Genomic DNA, 27,044 nt, shown 5'->3' on the forward strand with positions numbered 1-27,044 from the left:
GGACCCGTCATGATCCACGCCATGATAGACTCTGGAGCTACCAACAATTTCATCGATAGAGAGTATGCCGACTCTCTGGGATTACAATATCATGATTTCAAGAATGCCCGTGTGGTGCAAGCCATAGACGGCCGCCCCCTCAAGACGGGCCCCGTAAGTCAGTGGTCGGAACCCACCAGGATGTGGATAAGGGAACATATGGAAGAGATTTCCTTCTTTGTTACCGAGGTCCCCCATTTCCCTGTGATTTTGGGAATTCCATGGCTGACTCTCCACGACCCTAACATCTCCTGGTCCAACAGAGAACTGCAGTTTGCTTCACCGTACTGCCAAAACCATTGCCTCGTAGCCAAGGTATGCCATGCCACAGACACCGAGCCCATCATCACCTTGCCAAAGAAGTACTCCGAGTATTGGGATGTATTCAATGAGAAAGAAGCCGAAAAATTACCCCCACATAGACCTTATGACTGTGCCATTGACTTGGTGGAGGGGGCCCCGATCCCGCGAGGGCATCTCTACTCCCTGACTGAACCAGAGCAAGAAGCTCTCAGGGAATTCCTAGAGACAAACCTTCGCAAGGGATTCATCAGACCCTCTCAATCCCCAGCCGCCTCCCCAGTGATGTTTGTGAAGAAGAAGTCAGGGGAACTACGCTTGGTGGTGGACTACAGAGCATTGAACAATATCACCAAGCGGAACAGCTATCCCCTGCCCTTAATCTCGGATCTACTGGATCGGCTTCGAGGAGCCAAGGTTTACACCAAGCTGGATCTTCGGGGGGCTTACAACTTAGTTCGCATCAGGGAAGGGGACGAGTGGAAGACCGCCTTCCAGACCAAATTCGGATTATTTGAGTCCCGAGTTATGAATTTCGGTTTATGCGGAGCCCCCGCAACGTTCCAGCATTTTGTCAATGACATTTTTCAGGACTATCTAGACAGGTTCTTGATAATCTACCTGGACGATTTTTTGGTGTTTTCTAGATCACAATCAGAACATGAGAACCACGTCAAAATGGTGTTACAACGATTGCGGGATCATGGACTTTATGCCAAGCTGGAAAAATGCGCCTTTGATCTACAAGAGGTAGATTTCCTTGGTTACCGCATCTCGCCTCTAGGGCTATCCATGGATCCAGCCAAGGTTTCAGCAGTATTGGAATGGCGGGCGCCAACTAACAAGAAAGAGGTGCAGCGTTTCTTGGGGTTCGCGAACTATTACCGCAAGTTCATTCCAGATTTTGCCCGCTGGTCCGACCCCATCACTAGCTGCATCCGTGGAAAGCAGCCTTTCCGCTGGACTGATCAAGCAGAGAAAGGGTTCCAGCAACTAAAGAAACTATTCACCTCCCAGCCAATTCTACAGCACCCAAATCCTGGAACCCCTTTTGTGGTGCAAGCGGACGCCTCTGATGTGGCAATTGGGGCTGTACTCTTACAACCGGTGGGAGATCACCTCCATCCCTGTGCCTTTTATTCTCGTCAACTAACCACACCAGAGAGGAATTACACCATTTGGGAAAAAGAACTACTGGCCATAAAGGCAGCCTTTGAAACTTGGAGACATTGGCTAGAAGGGGCCAAATTTCCCATTGAAGTCCACACTGATCATCGTAATCTAGAACATCTAAGAACTGCCCGCAAACTAAATCAGAGGCAGCAACGTTGGGCTCTATTCTTTGAACGTTTCAACTTCCAGATCCATTATGTGACCCCAGCCCAAACCAAGCAAGCAGACGCCCTGTCACGTAAACCGGAATACGCTGCAGGACGCAAGGAGACCTTTGAATCCCAACTGCTACAACCCGAGAACTTTGCCACGCTCACGGTGGGGAACACCAAATCCATTCCCATTGGTTCAACTTCCCCTACTCCAGGACCCATCTGTGCTCAAGAAATCAGGGCTAGTCAGCAAACAGATGCCTGGGCGCAGGACCAACTTCGCCAAGGTCTGCATTTTCCCTTTTCGCTTAAAGATGGGCTGCTCTGCTATAGAAATCATGTTTATATCCCACCCGGACCGGGCAGGGAAAAAGCGCTTCGTCTGTGTCATGACTGCAAACCAGCAGGACATTTCGGACTATTTAAAACTATGCATTTGATCCTAAGGGATTTTTGGTGGCCCAAGATCCGCAAGGATGTGGAAAAATATGTCAACACCTGCCCAGTATGCCAGCGCTCCAAGATACGAAGGGAGAAGCCCTCAGGGCTTTTACACCCCCTTCCTACCCCATCTCGCCCATGGGAAATAATTTCCGCGGATTTCATCACTGACCTACCACCTTCCTGTGGATTCACCACGATCTTAGTGGTGGTGGACCTTTTCACCAAGTTAGCCCATTTCATTCCCTGCGAAGGCCTCCCCACGGCCAAGGAAACTGCGGATCTATTTCTTCAACATGTTTTCAGACTACATGGATTGCCCAAGAGTTTAGTCACAGACCGTGGATCTCAATTCACCTCTCGTTTTTGGAAGGCACTACAGAAACTATTGGGCATAGACTCTCGCTTATCTTCAGCTCATCATCCCCAAACAGATGGGCAAACGGAGCGCACCAATGCCACTTTGGAGCAGTATCTTCGCTGTTATGTAAACTACCAACAGGACAATTGGGCTTCTCTGTTACCACTGTCTGAGTTTGCCTACAACAATGGAGTTCAAGCTTCTACAAAAGAAACGCCGTTCTTTGCAAACTACGGCTTCCATCCACGTTTCTTCCCCCCTGTCATTGAAACTTCAGAAGTTCCCGCAGCAGAGGATTGGCTGCAGGAACTCACAGCGGTGCAACAACTTTTGCTCCAGCAACTGGACCAAGCCAAGGAGGACTATAAACGCCACGCTGACAAACATCGCCAGCCGGGCCTCGAAATCAAGGTAGGAGATCGGGTTTTCCTGTCCACTCGCTTTCTGCCCTCCCACCGCCCTTGCCGGAAGTTAGATGCCCGTTTCATTGGCCCCTATCCAGTGGTGGCGCAATTAAACCCCGTGACTTTCAAACTCCAACTTCCGCGTTCAATGCGCATTCACCCAGTGTTTCACCGTTCCCTGCTCCTTCCGGCGGATGGTGTGCGACCTGATACAGACCAACCGGCCCCCCCTCCTGTTTTGATGAATGGGGAGGAGGAGTTCGAGGTTGAGGACATTTTGGATTCTCGCTTTCACCGCCGCCGCCTACAATATCTCATTGACTGGGTGGGTTTTGGCCCTGAGGAACGCTCTTGGGAAGACGCCTCCACAGTCCATGCTCCTGATCTAACCCGTCGCTTTCATCAGACCTATCCCACCAAACCGCGACCTCGCGCCTCGGGGAGAGGGCCCCAGTTTGGGAGGGGCCTTGAGGAGGGGGATAGTGTGATGACCCATGGGCCTTGTAGTCCTGCTCAGGACATTGTAATTCCTGATGAAGATGAAAACTTGGGTTTTTTACCTTCCCAGTCTGAACTGGATCCCTCTCAGCCAGATCTTTCCCAGGCAGATCTGGGAACCTTGCACCTGCAAGAAAGTTGTCTCCCAGAAGTATGTCAAACAAGCCCAGAGCCTACTTCTCCCGTGTTCTTGCGCCGGGAGTTTTGTAAACAACAGAGAAGTTTGGAATCAGCTTCGCGCAGGAGTGCGAGGATTGCAGCTAAGAATGTGGCCAATTAAGACTGCTTCTCGTGAGAATCTTTGGGGAGTCTCACATCTGGTCTCAGAGTTTAGCTTTCGGTTCTGATTCCCAGAGAACTGCTTCGGCGGGAAAGTTAGACTCTATTTAGGTGTTTTACCCGCGTAGTAACTTCGCGGAGTCAATTCGTCAGCCTACGGAGCGAGTTGTGTCTGGACAGCGCGCTCCGATTCAAGCCTCGCTCCTGCTCAAGCCTTGCCTTGCTATCCAGCCTTCGCCTTGCTTCCCAGCCTTTGTTTATCTACGGACTTTGCCTTGTTTCCCAGGATCAATCCTTGCCTTGTTCCACGGATTTTATCAAGTTATTCCACGGACCTTGTTCTTGTTCTTAGTTACCTTGTTCCACGTTCAAGCCTTGTTTCAAGTATCAAGTTATTTCCTAGCCTCGCTCAAGTTTCATGGACTAAAGGACCTTGTCATCTCCCCTCACTTTGCTTGGCAAAGTGAGTGTTTCGGTTATTGGATTACAACTTTGGACCTTAATATTTCTTATTGGACATTGCTTTTTTGGACTAATTCTGACCTTTCCTGAAAGGTCTAATTCTGGACTATTTTCTACACTTGTTTTTATTAACTTTATATATTCCTTCAATAAAGATATTAGATAGATTCTGGCCTCTGTGTATGGTTATTGGTGCTCTGCAGCCTGGGTCTTGACATATTTGAAGAATGCAACAAGGTCTCCACATGATCTTCTCCACTCAAAGTTGAACATATTCAGTTGTTTCTACTTTCATTTGTTTTGTACCCCAGGCCATCTTTATTATTGTCCACAAAACCCTTCTGATCTATGGTTTCATAGTTAGCCATAGTTATCTGTGGCTAACTGTGGTCCAAAAATATTACTGTTCTTTTGTACTATCCATGGTGTTACCGTAGACATCTACAAGGGTTTTGAAACATTTCACTCATGACCTCATGACATGCAGGGAGAAAAGCGTCGTCTCTCCTTCTCAACTGCCGGCACAGTGTCCCCCGGAGCCCATCACATGACGCAGGGCTACTTCTGGTGGGACACCATGGGGGCTCCATGTTGATAGTGTTGCGGCAGTGGATGGACCCAGAGGAGTTGGGTGTACACTTATAGAAAAATGGCAGAGAAGCTGAAGAGGAAGCAGGAGACAGCAAGGAAACATTGTGGGAAGGAATATAATGGATAATGACAGTAGAGAACACTGTCCCCCTCTTTACAAAGGGCCCTCTGATGAGAAGGAGGGACTACCATTCTTTACAAAGGGCCCTCACAGAGAAGGAGGGACTACCATTCTTGCAGGTGAGTGATAAATGGCATGAGCAGCCCCTAAAAAAGTGTATTTTAACTATAGCACATAATTAAATAGAGAACAGAACACTTAGGTTGTCTTAACATCTTGTGTACAAATTTCACGGTTTTCACACTGCTTTCTAACAGGTTACTTGCCAGTGTGGCATCTTAATAATAACAATATTATAATAATAATAATAATAATAATAATAATAATAATAATAATAATAATACTTTATTTTTCTATCCCACCTTCATCTCCCCGAAGGGACTTGGGGTGGCTAACATGGAGCCAAGCCCAAAACAAGAACAAGGTATGACAAGTTAAAAAAATACAAATATCTAAACAGTATCAACACAACAATCAAGTAAAATAAAACAGATTAAAACACAATAATACATTATAACACCATAATAACCAGATAAAAATTAGATAATAAAAACAGCATCACCACTAATGGATGAGATGGGGGGCGATCAAGTCAGAAAGTGCATAATTTCAAGACCATTTAATAAAGTGCCTGGACAAAGTGTCAAAGAGTTGTCTGGGAAAGTTTGGGATTGGATGAGATAGGAAGGGAAATAAAGTGCAAAAAGCAGGATGTCTATATTAGGGGTCTGTCATGTTGTTGAATACTTGAATGCACACTGGAAAAACCATGTTTTTAACTGTTTAATAAAGGCAGACAGGGTTGGGGCCAGTCTAATCTCCCTAGGGAGAGAGTTCCAAAGCCAAGGGGCAACCACAGTGAAGGCCCTCTCCCTTGTTCCAACAAGCAGAGCCTGTGATAATGATGGGAATGAGAGGAGAGCCTCCCCAGAAGATCGAAGAGATCATGCAGGCTTATGGGGGAAAGACGATAGCGAAGATAGGTCCTGAACCATTCAGGGCTTTGTAGGTGATTACCTTCACCTTGAATTGGGACCAGAAAGTGAACAACAGCCAATGGAGCTCCTTAAATAGGGGTTGACCACTCCCTGTAGGTTGCTCCAGTTAGCAGGCTGGCTGCTGATCATTGGACTAATTGTAGTTTCCAGGCCACCTTCAAGGGCAGCCCCACGTAGAGTGCATTGCAATAATCCATCCTAGAGGTAACTAAGGCATGGACCGCCATGGCCAAGTCAGACTTCACGAGGTACAGTCGCAGTTGGCGCACAAGTTTTGATTGTGCGAAGGCCCTCCCAGTCACCGCTGACACCTAGCATCAAGCATCAGAAGGACCCCCAAACTGCGGACCTGTGTCTTCAGGGGGAGTGCAACCCCGTCGAGCACAGGTTGCCACCCTATGCCCCGATCCGACGAGCGGCAGACCTGGAGGACCTCTGTCTTGTCAGGATTGAGCTTCAGCTTGTTTGCCCTCATCTAGCCCATCACAGCGGCCAGGCTCTGGTCTAGAATCCGAGGGGCTTCCTTGGATTTCGGTGGAAAAAAAGTAGTAGAGTTGAGTGTCATCTGCGTAGAGATGGCACCGAACTCCAAAACTCTGAATGACCTTTCCCAGCGTTTTCATGTAGATGTTAAAAAACATGGGGGACAGAATAGAACCTTGTGGGACCCTACAGGTCAATGACCAGGGGTCCAAACAGGTGTCACCCAGCTTCACCTACTGGGAATGGCCCTCCAGGAAGGAATGGAGCCATTGCAGAGCAGTGCCTCCAAGACCCATCCTGGAGAGCAGAGCCAGAAGGATACCATAGTCGATGCTGCCAAGATGTCCAAGAGAACCAGAAGGGTCACACTCCTCCTGTCTAGTTCCCTGCGGAGGTCATCCACCAAGGCAACCAAGGCGTCTTGGTACTGTGTCCAGGTCTGGAGCCAGACTGCTATTGGTCTAGAAAATCGTCATCTAGGAATCCCTGGAGCTGAGAAGCGATCACCCACTCTAGCACCTTGCCCAAGAACGGGACGTTAGAGATTGATCTGTAATTGTTTAGAACAGTAGAGTCAAGGGAGGTCTTTTTCAATATAGGTCTTACTATCGCCCATTTAAGGCATGTTGGAACTTTCCCTTGAACCAATGAGGTGTTTATGATAGTTACAAACCAATCAATCAGCTCACCACTGGCCAGTTTAACTAGCCAGGAAGGGCAAGGGTCCAGAGCACAAGCGGTCGCTCTCACAGCTCCAAGGATCCCGTCCACGTCATCAGGTCAAACAAGCTGGAACGAATCCCACAGAATCGACAGACAGGTGCCTCGGTTACCTTTTGTGAGTATTGGCATCATAATTCCTAGTGGAGGTCAGTATTTCTCACTATTTCTCTTACCAGATAGGTCATGCATATCTCTGGCCTGTCCAATATTTAAAATAACTAATAATTTATTTAAATTATTAAGTGTGTGTGTGGGAATTATTAACTCAAACCTTACAGGTATTTCAGGTATTTAGCAAGTCAGCAGAATGAGGGAAGGTTTGATATCAATTTGACTTTTTGTGAGAATTTTAATGAGATTTAAGGAGAAATAATTATAGTCCAGAATAGTATCCCAGGAGCTAGTGACTGTATGGTTGGGGTAGGGAATCTAATATATGTGTGTGTCAAAATGTGTCTGTCTGTCTGTACTACAAAGGCTGTTGCTAGGTGAAGTGGCCCTCTGTGATGTCACCAAGAAAAATAGTGATATGTGTATGCCACAAAGATAACCATGTTGCCATGGAGACATTGTAAAGTAGGATCTCTTAGAGCTGGAGGAGGAGGAGGAAGAAAGAGGAGGAAGGAAAGAAAAAAAAACAAGAAGGGAGGGAAGGGGGAAGAAAGAAAAAGCATATATATAGTATATAATTGAATGGAAAGGGGGGAAAGTGTGAGAGGAGGAAAAGTGAAAGAAAGGAAAGCAGGGGAAGAGGCCCCTCCAACACCCAACGAACTTTGGGTATACTGTATATATGCTAATGTTTCTATCATAATGTCAGTGCAGGGTGTGCCTAGCTAGAGTCATTGACCTTTAGAAGGGTTTTTCCTAGTCTACATATGCACCATGTCAAGTGCTTAACTCATAGCTTGCATGCTTCTCTAATCCAAACTTTCTCCAAGAAACACCCTGCTCGCTTGTGACTCATTACAGAAGGCCCCCCACTTTCATGGGGGTTAAGCAGAAAGGACTCCCAAAAATAAAACCACAAATAAAAACAGAAGTCATTTTTTATTTGAGAGGACACCTCTTTGGGAATCCCTAGGTTCTTCAGGGTAACACTGTAGTCAATTTTAAGTTGTGGATAGAGTCATACTGAAAGACCAAAAGATTTCTAGATAGAAAATAATAATCAAATCAATGAATAGTCAAATCAGCAAAAGTTAAACCCACAAATGTAGAAGTCCAACTGTAGAAGGCAGCAATTCCCATCTAGATCTTGCTAAAACTTCCCCCCTCTCCAAACACAAACAGATACCCAATAATGTGAAATAAGTGATACTGATCACAGTTACTAGAAAGGGAGGCGGTTTTCATCCCCCTATCTCACTGTGACCCCAAACCAGCTTCCCTACTCCTCACAGTTTTACATTGAAGTGTTCCTCTGTCTCCATATCAATTTTGGTGTTTTCACACTTACACTTAGAGCCTTTAGGCCTCTAAAAGCTGTATACCACCGTGTAGTTAAATTAGCAGTGTTGGGCACCGGACATAATGAAATCACCCTGAAACAATGTCAGCTACTCCCCATCCCTTGTCTCCAATTACAAACAAATTGAAAATGCTGTGAAAAGGCTTTTTGTATGAAAAAAGTTGAATTGAAAAAATGATTATTGGTCTGTTAAAGATAAAACATTTCCTTTTCTCATACCGTTACTTAAGTCTATGATTGCACGCACAAAGTCATGCTTAAATGCAGCTCATGCATAAATCTCTTCTGTCTCTTGGCCCAGAAAGCAGGAATTTTATATCCTGGACTTCCAACAAAGTAAAGATAGTTTATAAATATCCACTAATAAATGTATTTTAATTTTCTTGCTTCTGGAATCTATTTCTTTCTCCTAAATATTTTAAAAGACATTTTGTTATGCCCTTGTGCTGAAAAAAAATTGGAGAAAATCAAACTGAAAAGATAATGTTAGATCTTTATGGTAGTTTTGGATAGTGTTGCTCTGGTATTTGATCATCAGATTCCACAAGCAACTCTACCCATAGATGGCCTTGAAATGGATATTCTCATGTCAATTAGAAACTGTGAAAGTAACAGTTTAAGGACAATACCAAGGGCCAGAGTTTGGGTTGATTCAATTCCATTTTATAAGCACAGATGGTCTGAAAGCTGTCCTACCAGCTGGAGATTTGTAAGCGTAAGGTTTGGCAGCGTTCCTGGTGAATCAAAACAAGATTGCTTTGGAGGTTTTTTGTGTATATGTGTGATGTGTGGGTGAGAAGTACAGGAAAGTACTTGTGTTCTTAAGTGTAGTCCTCAGCTTTAGTTCTAGTCACCTAAATATACCTTTAGCTAATAATTTATTATACTATAATTGTAGGTTCATAGACACCAAGGTATATTTGGGGCAGCAGTTATATTTCTAGCTTATTTTTCAGAGAGGTTTTCTCTCTTTTCTTTGCAAAATCACTTTCATGTTGTAAGGGATCAGCATCTTTGGAGGGCTTGGTGCCACCGCATTCCCCAGATGAGAAGCTTTCAACTTGGCTTGTCCATTGTGAGTGTATCCCTGAGAAATCTGGCAGGCTTCAAGTTGGAGGTGGAACCCTGGTCAGAGCCTTGCATTGTTCTAAATCTGTAAAGCAGCTTCTTCATCCTAAGCCTAATGTCTGATTAATGCAGCACCACTAATGTTCATGATTCTGTACAGTGTTTCATAACCCAAATTTCAAAGTCCTTCATCCAAAGAGCTTGCAGTGTAATATTCAAACTTAATAGAAAAACTGTAGACCTGTCTTAAATATTCAAAAGATGGTTGTTTTAATTAACACAATAAAGAAAATGAAAATCTTTTAACCTGTGTATAGTTCCAATACTTTCCCAGAAAGCTGTTTTGAAAGTAATATTTTCTGGTTGCTTGAGAGTTTCTAATCCCCGATATTTCTGAACTTAAATTATAAATAGTCCCTAAGAAAGGCTTTGGCCATATGCTCAGATTAAAACAATTCAGGTGTTTTTTAACTAATAAAATAACCATCTTTTGAGCACCTTGAGACATGTCTGCAGTGGGGTTCTTTTTTTATGAGAAAAGATATTTAACCCAATACCTTTCCAAACAATCCCTTTTCTCCTTCCTGAATAAGGCTTGAGAACTTATCCCAGGCTTACCTCAAATGAATCAGTCAGTTTCATAGGGTATGTCCCAGCCTCAAGGTTTACGGATGAAAGGTGAGCCCCAAGGCTGTGTTCTAAGCAGATCTGGTCTGTGACTCTGTGAACAACTGAAAATCCCACATGTGTTGCTTCTTTTGATCCCACCTTTTAAGAGTCCAGTTCCTTCCATGGCAACTTACAAGTCAAAGTAAATCATAGAGCAAGAAGACAATATCAAATATAAATATAAGTATTCATCAAGATCATTCCCATAAAATACCAACTTCTATTTTTCTTTGTAATGTTTCCTACTGGGTTATTATTAGTTGTAGATAAAAGCAATTTTGTATAAAAAAGATGAGGAATATAGTAATGAAATACCAATAATGAGATCTACACTGGAGTTGAGTGAACAAGGCATAATGGTGAAGTCAATGTGTCATTGCGTTGGTATTTGGGCCAGGGGTTGTACAGCTGGATGCTCTTTGCTGCATCAGCCTCTGCACCTACTCCTTCCCAGTGAATTGTTAACCAGGGTAGATTCTCCACATAACTGAGAGCAAAGATGAATGGATAACATTGGAATAGTTGATTAGTTCCATGTGTTTCATGCATTTGAACTCAGTTGATTGCAGATTTTTTTAGACAAAGAACTATGGTTGACTGCCTTGCATGCAGGAGTTCTCAGTATTAGTCTCTCTAATCTGTCACCCCAATAGGGAAAATTCATAGTGTAAAATTTTACTGACAAAGTATTGCAGACCCTTTGTGGGTGAATTTCTGTTGGGCTACCATGAACTTTAGTTACCAGAGGCAAAAGTGAGGAATTCTGAGGAGTGACAACTCCCCAACATAAATAACTCTGAGCAAGAAGAACAAACAATTAATTGGTTGAATGTACAATCAGCCCTCTACATTTGTGGGTTCAGATTTTGCATGTTTGATCATTCATGGATTTAGTTGATGCAGTCTTTCTAAGAATCTCTAGGTCCTGCAGCATGACTTTGTGGTTAACCTCTGGTGAAACTTCACTTAGAGTTATCCTGCAAGACTTAAGAAATTCCTAGAGAAGTATCCTCTCACATCTTTAAAAAAAGTTTTTTTCTTAATTTATTGTGAAAGTGGGGGGCCTGTTGTATACTCTGTCTTTCCTTCAGTGTAGGATCCCAGATGGCTTCCAGTAGTTTAAAACAAGCTAAGTTAAAATCCTATTTTACAAAAGATTTTAAAGATAGTTGAATAATAGCAGTATTTTAAAAATGTTTATAAAATGATAATTTAAAAAATAATTACTAATAAAACACCATTTACACACCCTACCACTATATAATTGAACCTCAAAAGTTCTGCTTAAATGAATAGGTCTCCACTTGCTGAGGAAATGAGAACAAGGAGGGGGCCAGCCAGACCTCCTGAGGAAGGGAATTCCCAGGCAACGAGCAACCACAGAGTTGACTCTACTCTGTCCTCGCCAAACTTGAGTGGTGAAACAGAGAAATCCTTCCTCTGCTAATTTTACATAGGGAGATACTACCTTTAGATAGTCCATACTCAAGCCATGGAATGCTGTCTAGTTTGATGCATAACTGCTTCTTTTTAAAGCTAGAATCTTGCAAAGAGCTACAGCATCTCCAAGAAAACATTGAAATACAGATGAAATCTTCATTTTGTGTGTCTCCTTCCTTTCCTTGTGCCTCTTTCCTTTTTGAGAACATATTTTCATTTCTAATCTCCATACCCCCTCTAGACAATTATCTTCAGTTGTCACCTACACAGTCTTATTTTCCAATCAAACAAGATGAGAGAGAAAAAAGTTGAATGAAAATCAAATTAGCCAATGTCCATGTAACTGCTCCACTGGCATCAATTTCAACAAATAACTAGCTTGCTGTCAGAATAAATCAACACTAATCATACAAATTACTTGGATTTTAAAAATAAATATTACTTTGTCACCTAATAGCTAAATCACTGCTGTTGTAAATTTATAGTTAGCATCCTCCCAGACACTGTTTTATCTAGCTTTCTGACAGGACCTTGTTTCTTAGTGCACATGAAGATTAATATGCAAAGACAGCATGTGTTCCTTGGGTATCCTGTTGAGACGGAAAATGCACATAGTCCTGCCCACACTTGAGTTGGAAAAAAACACCGTGTTTATGAAGGAACCATGGACAGCACATTTCACTTTTTTTTTAAAGCAAGTGGCATTTGTGTTCAAAATAAAAGTTCATGTGAGAGCTATATTAACTGCTAGGTAGCTGAATTAATAGGGCTTGTACCTAAAGACATCAGATCCTATCTCCTCTTGGAAGCCAAGAGATCAGCCCACATTAGTACCGCCAATGAATACCAGGTGCTCTAAGCTATATTTTAGAGGAAAGCTGGCAAAACCACTTCTGAATAGTTCTTGCCTAAAAACACTGTGTGAAATTATGAAATTGTTGTAAGTCGACACATAACATGAAGGCATATTCACATTTGAATTAATGTTCTAGAGTGGAAGGATAGATGACACACTGGAAAATAAGAACAGATTTCAAAACTACCTCAATAAACTACAAAAACTGTTCTGAAAATAATAAAATGATGTTCAACAGATACAAATGTAATACTCTCAATTTAGGCCACAAAAAACCAACAAAATATGAGATGGGGGATAGTTACCTCGGAATAGTACCATGAAATTATTGTTGATCATTAATTGAACATGAAACAACAGTTTGATCCTGCCACAAAAAGGCAAATGCTGTCTATTTCCAAACTAAGGGAACAAATAGTTTCTCTATATTCTTTGCTGGCTAGAACTTTTTTGAGTACAGCATTTTGTTCTGGGTGCCTGACTTTAAGCAGGATATAGTAAAGTTGGTGTGAATTCAGAGAAGGGCAAGAAGGATGATGAGAGGTGTGGAAAGCAAAACATGTGAGGAGAGGATGGAGGACATGGGCATGTTCAGCTTGGTAAAGAGAAGACTGAAGGGTGACATGATCACACTCTTTAAATATCTCAAGGGTTGCCAGGGAGAGAAGGGTGCAGGCTTGTTCTTTGCTACCTCAAAGAGTAGAACTAGGTCTTATGGTTTGAAGTTACAGGAGGGTAAATTTGAATTGAACGTTAGAAGCATCTTTTTCACAGTGGGAGCAGTTTGATAATATAACCAATTGTATAGAAAGGTAAGTGTCCTCTAGATGTCTTCAGAAAAAGTTTGGACAGCCACCTGTTGAGGATGCAGGAAATCCTGCCCTGAGCAGAGTTTGGTCCTGATGGTCCATGAGGACTCTTCTGGGTTTATGATTCTATGCAAAACTGTGAAAATAGACATTGCCTTCTGTTGTATTCCCCCTTCTCACCCAACCCACCCCCAGTTTTAATTTGCTGTATTTGTGATTCAGTGCCCTCCTCCGCATGCACACACACACACACACACACACACACACACACACTTACCTCCCTTCAAGATTATTTCTTTCTTCCTAGTTGTATCTCAAGAAGCAGACTCTTGTTAAAAAGAGACCTGATTAGTCCTTCCTTATCTGGCCTATCTGATACCTAGTATTCCAGCAATGAGCCACCCACTCCAGGTAACCTTCAATAAAATGCCAAAAGAAACTATCACTCTACATTTATGTTTTCTGCCTGTTAAAATAAATTACTTCATAAAGTCAATGTCCTCTGGTAATCTATACTGAAATAGGATTTGTTAACCTATAGGTGGCTTAAGTCCTCTACTCCTTTGTTTAAAATTCAACACAAAACCATCCTACACTCCGTACTGTACTTCAAGAAGGCTCAAAACGTGACCAAGAGGGTGAGATTTACAATAACAAAAACTTCACTCTGAGGTCCATTAAAGCAAATTCAGTTCCCTCAAAAAATAAAACTCAGTGACTCATACAAAGCAAAATGGCCATTCACTGCAGCCACACAAATACACAGATACAACAAAGGACAAGAGGTCCCAAACAGTCCATGCTACGATGGCAACACAGTCAGGAACTATTCAAATGCATGCAAGACAGATATCTCAGGAACAAAATCCAAACTGCTCATCTTGGATCATACACGGGCATAGTAAGAGCCACGATGGTGAAATGGGTTCAACCCTTATGCCATCTGAGCTGCTGACTTGAAGGTTGGCAGTTCAAATCCGTGAGGCGGGATGAGCTCTCGCCTGTCAGCCCTAGCTTCCCATGTGGGGACATGAGAAAAGCTCCCTGCAGAATGGTAACACATCCGGGCGTTCCCTGGACAACATCTTTGAAGATGTCTGATTCTCTCACACTAGAAGCGACTTGCCTCAATTCATTTTTTTAGGAGCCTCCGGTGGCCTAGGGGATAAAAGCCTAGTGACTTGAAGGTTGGGTTGCTGACCTGAAAGCTGCCAAGTTCGAATCCCACCCGGAGAGAGTGCGGATGAGCTCCCTCTATCAGCTCCAGCTCCATGCGGGGGCATGAGAGAAGCCTCCCACAAGGATGGTAAAACATCAAAAAAACATCCAGGCGTCCCCTGGGCAACGTCCTTGCAGACGGCCAATTCTCTCACTCCAGAAGCAACTCTGGTTGCTCCTGACACGAAAAAAAAAATTCATTTTTGACCTGATTTTTTTAAAAAATACAAAGACACAGTGTGTATGTATAGTCATGGAATTAATCCAAGAGAATAATTAAAACATGCATACATTTACAATTGCATGTTCTGTGAAGCTAAGCTGCTTTATCACTTTAGTCCCCCTGAAATATGTCCACTCGTAACAGCTTCTAACTCTGAACTTTTGCAGGTTTTTTTAAAGTATATGTCTTGGAGTCCTTGTGGACAACAAGTTAAACATGAGTCAGCAATGTGATGCGGCTGCTAAGAAAGCCAACGGGATTTTGGCCTGTATCAATAGGGGTATAGCGTCTAGATCCAGGGAAGTCATGCTCCCCCTCTATTCTGCCTTGGTCAGACCACACCTGGAATACTGTGTCCAATTCTGGGCACCGCAGTTGAAGGGAGATGTTGACAAGCTGGAATGTGTCCAGAGGAGAGCAACTAAAATGATCAAAGGTCTGGAGAACAAGCCCTATGAGGAGCGGCTTAAAGAACTGGGCATGTTTAGCCTGCAGAAGAGAAGGCTAAGAGGGGACATGTTAACCATGTACAAATATGTGAGGGGAGGTCATAGGGAGGAGGGAGAAAGCTTGTTTTCTGCTGCCCTGCAGACTAGGACGCGGAACAATGGCTTCAAACTACAGGAAAGGAGATTCCACCTGAACATCAGGAAGAACATCAGGGGCCGGGCTGTGGCGCAGGCTGGTAAACAGCTGCTGCAATAAATCACTCTGACCATGAGGTCATGAGTTCGAGGCCAGCCCGTGGCAGGGTGAGCACCCGTCAATTAAAAATAAAATATAGCCCCTGCTCGTTGCTGACCTAGCAACCCGAAAGATAGTTGCATCTATCAAGTAGAAAATAAGGTACCACTTATAAAAGTGGGGAGGCAAGTTTAACTAATTTACAACATTGGAATGAGGAAGTACCATCAGAGTGGATGATGAAGCAGCTGCTCCCCCCTGTGTCCAGACTCGAACATCCCCTCAGGAGAAGGTTAAATTGCCTCTGCGTCTGTCTGTCTGTTGTCTCTGTCTCGGTTCGATGTGTTTATGGGCATTGAATGTTTGCCCTATATGTACATAATGTGATCCGCCCTGAGTCCCCTTCGGGGTGAGAAGGGCGGAATATAAATACTGTCAATAAATGTAAATAAATAAATAAACTTCCTCACTGTGAGAGCTGTTAGGCAGTGGAACTCTTTCCCCCTGACTGTGGTGGAGGCTCCTTCTTTGGAGGCTTTTAAACAGAGGCTGGATGGCCATCTGTTGGGGGGTGCTTTGAGTGCGATTTCTTGCTTCTTGCAGGGGGTTGGACTGGATGGCCCGTGAGGTCTCTTCCAACTCTACTATTCTATGATTCTATGACTGGATTAAAGATTCCAGTAGTAGACAAATGTTGTGAAATTACAATTGCAAGCCTGTGCTTCAACAATGCAAACAATACATTTGAATATCTTACATCAGATTATAATTCAAGATGGAATTCCTAACTCTTATTAAATCATTATAACAATATTTATTCTTCAAAATAAATGCATTTCCTTAACCTTCAAATGATCACCACAGTTACCTTTAACCGTTGAAGAGTGTATGTATTATTGAGACACTTTATATGTAATGTTATAGGTAAGTGAAGTAATAGTAATAAAAAGCTTGGCAAATGTCAAATTATTTTTTTTGCTTTTTTTAAGCACAAAAAATTCAAGGTATGAAGTATCTGAAAACGCATGCTTTGGGCAGGATAGGTTCCTGACAGTGATTTTAGTCAGAACATATTGGCTTTATGAGAACTAGCTTCATGTGACTTCTCTCTCTCTTTCTCACGCATGTGTTTCACCAGTCTGCGCCTCTCTCCATTTTCTTGTGGTTTGGGTTCAAACCAATCCTCTTCATGGGAGAAAGCACAAGGGAGACATCTACTGAAAATGTTTACACATTTAGAGGTCACCGTTATAGCAGTTTGACACCATCAGCCATCTTAAATTCTTTACAGTTACCTACTTGAGTGAATGATGGACCTGGAACCTACTTGGCACTCAAACCCAACATGGTCAACTTTGCATACTGGCAGGATTTGGGAGTGATTGACCTTGACATCCAGGAGTTATAGTTCACCCGTATTCAGAGGATACTGAATCCAGCAGATGAGGGATCTGGACCAAACTCGGCACATAAATTCAACATGGCCAACTGGGAATACTGGTGGACTTTGGGGTGATTGATCTTTATCTCTGGGAGTTATATTTCACCTGTGTTCCATTAGCCCTCTGAACCCTACCAATGACGGATCTGGGCCAAATTTGGCACACAGACCCAACATGGCCAATTGTGAATACTGCGGGAGTTTTGGGAGGATTGACCCAAGATTTTGGGGAATTGTAGTTCACCCCCATCCTTATGCATTTTCTAATGGGAGCATTTATAAAAAAAACAAAAGCAAAGACTGAGTTCTTTTCTAAGACATAGTGTAACATATTACCAAATTGATATTACCTAACATCCAAAAACAAACAAAGCCCTTTTCAAATAACCCGGCAATGCCAGGTTCCCAAGCTAGTATAAAATAAAACAGCTGGGTCACATAAGGCTTGCATTAGTTAACACAAAATTATGAAGCTTCAAGAGACAACTTGAAGGCTTATTCCAAGGATGACTTTCAAGCTCCACTTTTCTCATGAGTTCCATTTTGTTGACCAAAATTATAGATGTATGTTTTTTTTTAATAGATTGGGGTAGCTGGTGAGGCAGTTCTATTCTTCTGTCCTCTTTTATTTCTCTTTTGCTGTTCATGATTGCCCCTCCTTAAAATGAATCCCATGGCAGTTAATTGGTGCTTAACTGCTGTAATGTACATAAATATCTTTTTATTTTGAAGAGTTTCTGTAATGAAATCATAAGAGTGCACCTGAAAGCCATGAAGGTAACCCAAATGAGTGTCCAGAGTGGGTTTGTGCACTAAACCCACAGGCACTAGAGACGGCTTCCAAAGTAACTTCTTCCTTTTCTGACTGAAAGATCTACTAGTATGAGCAGAAAAGAAATGAGACCAGTTGGCATCTGTGGTTCCCTGCCCCCACAGCTTCAATTAAAACATATTTTATCAGCCAGTAGTAAAAAGGGTCTTAGTCCAGTAGTCATGTTGTAGCAATGTCTGAAAATGTGTTAGGTTTTTGCAAATGTCCTTTCAAGAGGTTATAGCCCATAGCAATTCCCCACTCAGGGGTGGAGATAAATTATTTCTCCCATCACGATGCAGCTGTAGTGACATCCTGTCGGACTGGGTTAGCATCACTTTGGGAGTGCTCTGACATCTCCTCCTGCTCTCAGATGCATCCTTCCCTCCAGGCATCAGAGCGTATCAGGAATGATATATCTAAGGAGTAGTGCCTGACTTCATTTACCCCTCCCACTCCCATACACATCCTCATTACAATGGCAGGCAGTGGTTGGAAGTGATACATCTTTGTTTTGCAAGATGTCAAGCTTATCTTTTGTTAAAAGTAGAAAACCCCAGTATCACCACCACCTAAGTTAAAAACCTCTTGCTGGCTTTTCAGAAGGTGAAAACAAACTCTTGTTTCCTAACAATGCCAGGCTATCCTCTTCCAAGCCTATACTTCCAGAATGCTGTCCATTAGGGGTGTGCAAAACCCTGATCCATTTTCGGTGGCCTGAATTCGGTGGCCCCCGATCCATTTTTCGGGACATGTCCAAATTTAGGAGGACAAAAAGTAGTTTTCCATTGTGGCACCCAAAAGATCCATTTTTGATCCGGGAAGATCAGGCCCATTGGCAGCAATTGGGGGGGGGGGCTTCCCAGGCTCCCCTTTCCATCATTTTTAGGGCTATCGGGATAAAAATGGCCACTTGGAGGACACATTTACCACTGTCAGCCTCCCAAGTATCATAACATTTGAGTCATCCCCTGATTTTTAGGAAATTCTTTAAAAGGTATCCCCCCTTTCCCGGCCTGACCCTGTAATTTCTCCAGTTACAGATAGCAGCAGCAGCAGGACAATGCCAAACTGCGAAAGATGCAGAGTTCCACATATCCCACAATTTACAGGAATCTATTGAACTTTCTTTACTAATAAAAATAACAGCAACTTCTATCTAAGCTTTTGCATTTCATTCTCATGCTTGTGTCAACACAACATACCGAAAGAGGCCATCACCCACAAGCAGCATGTCCCCTTATAAGAAAAACACTCCAGTATGATGCACTGAAAATAAAATTAAAAATGTATTGTAGGAAATTTAGCCATGTTTGGAAAAAAAACCCAATATTTTTGGAGAAGTAATATTACTTTAAAAGTAACAGTTCTGTTCCACCAGAGCAGAAGGCAAGACAATGGCAACCCCAAATAGGGTAATGGAAGGACTCAGGGACAGGGTGAGAAGGATGACTTCAGGGCAGGCAGGCATCAGTGTTTTGGCTGGCAGGCAGGGAAGTGGCTGGCAACTGGAGAAGGTGGGGATTAGGGCTGTTGGATGTGATTGGCTGCCAGGTCCAGGAGGCTTGCTGTCAGCTGTCAGTCAGTTCAGCTGTGGGTCAGACTGGAATGGATGGATGATGGATGCTCCATGGATAGGAGTAGCTGGAGAGAAAGGAAAGATACAATAAATTAATATAAAGTAGTACATCTAATGGTAGGCCATTCCACCCACACACCTCTTAAATTACTCAGCTCTCCAAACAAGGGAAGGGTAGCAGGTGGCCACTGTGGGGCAGGTCGCAGATTACTGTTTGCAGCAGAGAATGAGAGGCTCCCAGAAAGCTTGAGAGAGGCTCTGGACGGAGGGTGGATGGATAGGAGGGGCTGGGGAGAGAAGAAAGATAAAATAAATTAATAAAAGGACTAGTAGTACATCTGGCCCAATCTACCCACCCATCTTAAGTTAATCAGCTCTCTAAACAAGGGAAAGGTGGACACTGTGTGGTAGGGTAGGTTACGTCATCTGAGAATAAACCTCAACCTGAGAAACATGAGGGCAGTGTCACTAAATCAATCATTAGGCACCTTTCTCTTCCATTTTGAAATGTTAAGTGTGTGTGTGGACTGTGGAATGGACAGTTAGAACCAACCCAGACAATGAGTGTATGTACATAGAAATAATTTTTTTTTCTGAGCTACACAGACATGTGTGCTCTAGAGTTCTGCAAAAAAAACTACCATGCAAATCTAATGTCATTCGATCCAGCTGCTAAGTTCCCAGTGGTCCTGAAAGCAACTTCTTTGTGTGATTCCCTCCAGACCACGAACCAAAAACTACAAGTTTGCAGGAGGTGGAAGCCTCATCGGACTGGCCCTGGGACTCCATTCCCCGACTAACTATTGCCTACTTCCCAAACTAATGGCCATTGGCCAGTGTCCACCAGTGAGGCACCTAATTAGAATTGAAGCCAATCAACAATTCCAACAGCCCTTGTTTGGAAAACTGCTTAACTATAAACACGGAGCCACAGGCCACACTGCGCAGCCGTCATGTCTGACTGGGAAGCAGAAGCATTGGCAACTGGCAAGCCAACCCAAAGCATGATGAGGATGAAGACAAAGAGAGAAACTTGGTCTTATAAAATACCCAGCCTCAGGTGTATAGGAGAGACAAGGCCGGAAAGGGCACAGAAAGAAAGAAAGAACGAGCCACAGGCTGTGGAAGAGAATATGGCATTTGGAGAGAGCAAGTGTAGGGTTTTTTAGTTTAGTCTTCACTTTAACTTAGCCTTCTGTATTGTTCCCCAATACATTTATGTCGTTTCACACCTATAGTAGGCTAGGCTTGGGCAATTAAGGCATGCACCATAAGGGAAACTTGAAATGGGCTTCTTCTACCAGGTTGACGGTGGCTGGAGGGGAGAACTTGCACCAGCAGAAAGGCACTTCAGGTGGAAGCAAAACAAAATGTATTATAGTCGGTGGCGGCCAAGAAAGGGAACACATTCTGTATCCATGTGAATTGTACCAGAGCATAGTCGGTCACAGAGAGATCATACTAGTGAAACCTTATTTCCAGTGCTGAAAACAAACCCTGTGGCATCAGATGAAATTAAAAATACTGTCCTACATGTAGCATTTCTCAAATATTCACAGGTATGTGCCATTGATGAATGACATGCGGTCTTATTTATTTATTTGGGAAATTTCTATATCACCTTTCTCCAAGGACTCCAGATGGTTTACAACAACAGTTCAAACATACAATATGAAATAATATAATAATATTTAATAAAACTTTATATACCGCTACATCTCCTCGAGAGGATTCAGGGATTCCAACATGAACATAAAAACATTCAGTTGTCAAAAAACACCACACAACAAAGTTCAACATAATACACATAATAAACAACATCATAAGACAAAATCAAAACAATTCTATTAAACAGACACATAATTACAAATCCAAAGCAATGTACTCCATCAAGGATTCAAATACCAGTAAACAGAACTTCAAGGTAGACATAATAAGCCATTAAAATAATCCCGAATCGGTCCTTGTTGGACGTAACATTACCAATTAAATAAATAAAAACACAAGGAAATGTAATATTACAAAGTACAAATCTTAGGCTTATAACATGCTTGAAATGATGCTATAAAACAAAGACTCCACTAAAATTGCAGGAATGGATGTGAAATTGAGTTGTTGAACAGCAGCTGTTGAAAAACTTCATTCTCTCAATTTAAATTCCTTAAACTAAGTAAAACCTTGGCACCTGACTTTTGGACTGTAAACTGTAAATGGCCTAAAACATGTGGAATTCATGTAAGGTTAATATTAAAGATAATATAGGTATGGCCAGAATGTGAGAAAATCCCTATTCCTCAGGAAGTATAGACAGCACAGTTTTGGGGACTTGATCTTCAGAGGATGCATGTCTTTTCTTTAGACTCCACATCCAGTTTTGTAGTCATCTTACATCACTTTTTCTCTCCCCACCCATTAGCGCAGAAGGCAGCACTCACGAAAGCTATTAAGTTTAATTACATTTTGCATGCCCTGTCTTTGAAGTTTGAAGGGCACATCCACCTTCATCTGAACATTACTTTCAGGGTTCCTTATGGAGTTTGAATACTTCCAAAAGATGAGGATTCGTTTTTATAATGATATAATAGATCATGAGCTCACAGCCGATTTATGGTGGTATAAAATTAGTTGCTGGAAAGTGCTGAGCCTCCCACCTCCCCACAGAAATTTTTCATCTTCGGGGAGAATAGTGGTGGTAGGGAATCCAGCACAAGGTCTTAATGTAGTCAATTTCCTTTCTCTTTCTGACTCCTTTTCCTCATGCATATTTGATATTTCTCCAATTAGAAGAGGCTTCTTTCTACCTGAGTTGAACATCTGTTTGATTTCATCTTGGTCTATAGCAACTTTTGGTCATAGATTTACTATTAGTTCCATGCTGCATTGGAGATGGGAAAACCTGTCAGTTCCTTGTTCCCCTCAACTGAGATTTTGTTAAAGTTTTAGGTCCTTTGTGTTTGGAATATGAAGAAGTTTGCAAATGTTAATAAATTCCTCAAAATGGGTGGAAACCAAATCTCTCCACCTGTATTGGCTATATTCAATAGCTATGCTAGAATGTAGAGAATAATCTCAAATCTGTGTGCCATAAGAGTGTTAAAAAGTGAAGTATGTCTCAGGGATGGGGGATTGGAGGAAATGGCAGTCTTCTAAGTGTTCTGCTCTTTGAACCCTGGGTCTGGATTGAAATATGAGAATTTCTGTTCCTTCCTCACAGGAATTTATTTAAAAGAAAAACTCATTCTATTGCCCAGATGAACAAACATGAAAACTTTTGCTAAATACTAATGGAATTCTTGCCCTCTATTAGCATTTGCCTGGTTCCTTCATAAAGCTCAAGAAAAGTTAATATATGCTGGTAAATCTCTTGACTGAAATTACTTGCTTCCTTCAATACTGAGTTTACCAGGTATGAGGTTAGAGCAAGGTTTGGGATTATGCAGCCCTCCACATATTTCTCAACTAACTCATAGTATTTCTCATCATTGGCTGTGCTGCCCATGGCTATGGGAGTTACAATATAAAAACATCTGGAGGGGGCCTCATGGTTCCCACCCTGGACCAGAGATTTTATTAGCATTCTTTCTTTAGAAGTGGGGGGTTTCAGGTGCAAAAGTTTGGATGTTCAAGGTGTAGATATACATCTATAACCAAAATATACCCAATCCTTGCCATCATGTGAGACATGAGAAACAAAATAGCCAACTTGTACTCAATACAGTTAAGATCAATTTTTTTTCATGTTGTTGTTAACTGCTGTTAAGTTGCCTTTGGCTTATGGCAACTCCGTCAATAAGGGACCTCCAAGTACTGTATCCAATACCTCCAACAAGGCTGCTCAGGCCTTGCAGACTCAGGCTTCATTGATTGAGTTTGTTCATCTGAAATGTAGTCTTCCTGTCACTGCTTTCTGCATTGCCAAGCATTATTCTCTTTCCTAATAAATCATTTCTTTTTGTGATATGGCCAAAGTACAACAGTCAGAGCCGTCCCGAGGTAATTTTTGGGAGTAGGTGACCGGAATTTTGGCTCCCCTCCCAAATTTTGCTGCCCCCCAAAAATTGTTGATAAATACTGGTGGCGGCAGAAGGCCCAGCTGCTCGACCGTGCGGCTGCCCTCCTGCTCTCCCTCGCTGTCGCCCACTGCCCGCCCGTCGACCTGGGAGTTGTAGTTCTCCCTTCCCCAGATAAGCCAAGGACGGGCCTGGCCCTCGCCTCCCAACACAGGGCGCGCCTCCTCCTCCTCCTTTTCACGACCCCACACGAGAAGGCAGAGAGATCCACAAACAAGGAAGGCATGTCCCCAGTCTCCCTCCCTCCCCCCCTCCCCCCCCTCCCTCCCTCAGGGCTTCTCCTTCTTCTTTACTCCAAGGCTTCCATCTTTCTCTCCCTCTCTCTCTCTCTCTCTGCCCACACAAGCCCCTCCTTGCCACCCGTCAATCAAGGCCGGAGAGCGGCAGGCAGCCAATGGGGGGCCTTCAGTGGGCGGAGTGTCACGGGCTCAGCCAATGGGAGGGGGAGCGGGCTCCGGGGAAGGAGGCCGAGGCCGATGGTAGATGGTCCTGTGCGTGTGCACAGGCCTTCCAATCGACTCTGCAGTCAATCGAAAGACCTGCACACACGCACAGGACCATCAATGGGCAGGCGGTGGGTGACAATGAGGAAGAGCAAGGAGGGTGGCCGCGCAGACGGGTGGCTGGGCCTTCTGCTGCCGCTGCCTCGACAGTGCCCCCACATGGTCTGCACCAGAAGCAACGGCTTAATTGGTCTTAATGTTGGACCGCCTCTGACAACAGTCACAGTTTAGTCTAGAGAGTTCAGGCTTGATTTATTCTAAATCTCATTTATTTATCATTTTAGCAGTCTTGTTATTCATAAAACTTTCCCACACATTTCAGATGAGTTGAATTTTTTTCTATCATGTTTCTTCACTGCCCAGCTTTCATAAACATACATAGTAATTGGAAATAAAATGTTGTGAATAATCCTAATATTGGCATTATATATTTCAGAATCTCATCTAGTTTGCACATAGCTTTCAAGTTTTAATATTCTTTTGATCCTTTGACTGCAGTCAAATGGTTGCATGACCCCTTCTTTAAATATGCCTTTTAAAAATATGTGAATATATTGAATGTAGCCTGTAGCCCATGAAACAACCAATTATAGTGTGATCTAAAATCCTTAGAAATCTGGTTTTATATATGCAGTGGATCTAGGGTATGCCGTAATTTCCTTCATTTGTATGCATTCATAACCATTTTGGATCCCTGCTACAAAGAAATATCAAAGCCTTAAAAAAAAGAAACAGGGATGATGCATGGAATTTTCTGTCTTTTAAAATTATGGAGAAGAGTAAATAAGCAAGAAAATAGGTGTGCAATTTAATTGCTCAGATATTGGAAGGGAAATGTTGATTATGTTATCATCATCATCATCTCACTTGTATTTTTTCACTGAGAGATGTCTTTGTGTGTGCCAGGATTTTCATTCCTCCCAGTATCTGTTGCTAATTTTGTGTTGGTGTGAAATATACAGACAGCAGTTTGAGTGTTGGACTAGGACACTGAAGGATCAGGGTCCAAACCACTACTCAGCCATGGAAACCCACTGAATGACTTTGGGCAAGTCACACTTTCCCAGCCTCCAAGAAAGGCAAAGGCAAAAACCCCTCTGGACAAATCTGAATAGCACAATTGCTTGTCAGATGTTTTCACAGCCCAAGTTATTTTACCAACTGATTCCTCTTTTTCTTCGTTTTCTCCATGTCTGACCCTCTTCTGACTATTCTCAGTTGTCTTTGATGTCCCCTCAGCAACCAGACATCAAATTTTCACCAACGCCTTCTTAAACAGCAGCCAAAGTCTTAGCACTTATAAACTATCTATCTGTATGTCTGTCTGTCTATCTATCTATCTATCTATCTATCTATCTATCTATCTATCTATCTATCTATTCCAGTTGATATAAATAAGGCTATTCCTTGATCTCTGTCACCAGTATTTATCAACACCCCTAGCCCCAAAGTGCAGTGTTTGCATTCATTGATAGACTGACTTGACAGCAATATTACTAACATTGGAAGCTGAGTGTCACAAGGAGAAGCAAAGAGGTGGAAGGATGACAAGCCATCATACAGAACTCTGATCTGCGTGCTTGTTAATGCCTCAAATAGAGTCAACTGGTCAAAGTCCCCAAGATTACAGGACCATAGGGAAGGGCAACCCTATCTCAGTCATTGTATTCAGCAGCACCATGGCTGTTATGGTCTCTTTTACACTATAAAATTATAGCACTATCATTCTACTTTAACTGCCCTGACTGTATCTTATGAAATCTAGGAGTTTGTGGTTTGGTGAGGTACTAATGCTCTGTGGTAGAGAATTCTAAATACCTCAAGAAGCTACAAAACCCAGGATTCTTTTGAGTAGAGCCATAACATTTAAAGTGCTCAAAATGCTTAGAACTAAAATGTTTTGAATTTGGGACCCCCCCACCCCCACCCCAGATTTTGGAATACCTTTGTGTGTGTGTGTGTGTGTGTGTGTGTGTGTGTGTGTGTGTAATGAAATATCAAGTTTAAACACAAAATTCCTTTGTGTTTCATATCCCCGACTCTGGAACACCCTCCCCAAGGATCTCAGACAGGCCCCTACATTGGCAGTCTTCAGAAAGAACTTGAAGACCTGGCTGTTCCAATGTGCCTTCCCAGATTAATAGGAAATCTCCAACTCCAAGTCCCATAAGCACTTTATTAGAACTAGATCGTATATCACACTCTGCACTTGCCCTAGAAGCCTTATATATCACCTGTCACATCAGCACTTTTAATCTTGTACCCATTACTCTGGCCCGGCCCAGTTTTATTGTGTTTTAGCGTATTGTTTATTGCTTGTTGTTTATACTGTTTTAATTGTTTTAATTTGCCTTTTGTTTTGTATTGTTATATTGTGTGTTGAGGCCTTGGCCTTTGTAAGCCGCTTCGAGTCCTTCGGGAGATACTAGCGGGGTACAAATAAAGTTTAATAATAATAATAATAATAATACCTTACACACTTAATAAAATGTGTGTACATTGAACCATGAGAAAGCAAAGGCATCACTATCTCAAATACTCATGTGGACAGTTTTGGATTTTGGAGTATTTCAAATCTTCTAATTCTGGATAAAGGATGCCCAGTGTGTATCAAAGTGCTATAATTGTGTTGTGTCTAAGAGACCTAAGGATTTGAACAGTACCTGGTGATAGATATCTGCTGACGGAATTTGAAAAAGGGGAGACCCTTCTTCTTATCACTGCTCCCAATAGATTCCTTTCAGCTGCCTTTGGAGATCTGAGATTAGTAGATTCAGAGATCTGCAAGGAAGAGGACCTTCCATCATGTAGTGCCAACATGGCATTGGATTTCAATCATTCTAAACAGAAATTGAAATTTCCAAGCAGTTCACATATTTTGCTTTTTGTGACCTTCTCTCATCCATTGGCAAAAAGAAAATGGAACCTGGTTGGATCTCTTCCCTTGTTCAGAACTGAATTTTTTTAGGCAAACCCTCATCCTTGCTGTGCTGAGTCAATTACCTTTAAGTATCAATGCTCTGTTAGGAAAGGTCCCTTCTTTTCTCTAAGCACAGGTTAAGAAAGGCTTTGTGCTTTGACACTTAACTTGCTAGGCTCAAAGGTTACACAGAGTGATATTTGGAAGTGTAGTCTTTTGTCTTTGGTTCAAAAGAGAAGGGCTTTTCCGCTTGGTAT

At 42.6% G+C, this 27,044-nt stretch overlaps 1 protein-coding gene across 23 annotated transcripts in view; it reads left to right on the forward strand.

Annotated features, from left to right (window-relative positions):
- The window catches only part of arhgap44 (Rho GTPase activating protein 44), a 136,883-nt gene that overhangs the window by 35,862 nt on the left and 73,977 nt on the right, over positions 1-27,044 (forward strand). Inside the window, exon 1 of one of the 23 annotated variants that reach the window (XR_010002922.1) lies at positions 1-27,044. This exon is cut by the window's right edge and continues 15,057 nt beyond it. The exons of the other annotated variants lie outside the window; for them this stretch is intronic. The gene's annotated coding sequence lies outside the window, so the exon portion shown is untranslated. 23 annotated transcript variants of the gene reach the window in all.

This window comes from Anolis carolinensis, chromosome 2 (assembly GCF_035594765.1).
Source record: "Anolis carolinensis isolate JA03-04 chromosome 2, rAnoCar3.1.pri, whole genome shotgun sequence".
NCBI classification, from domain to species: Eukaryota; Metazoa; Chordata; class Lepidosauria; order Squamata; family Dactyloidae; genus Anolis; species Anolis carolinensis.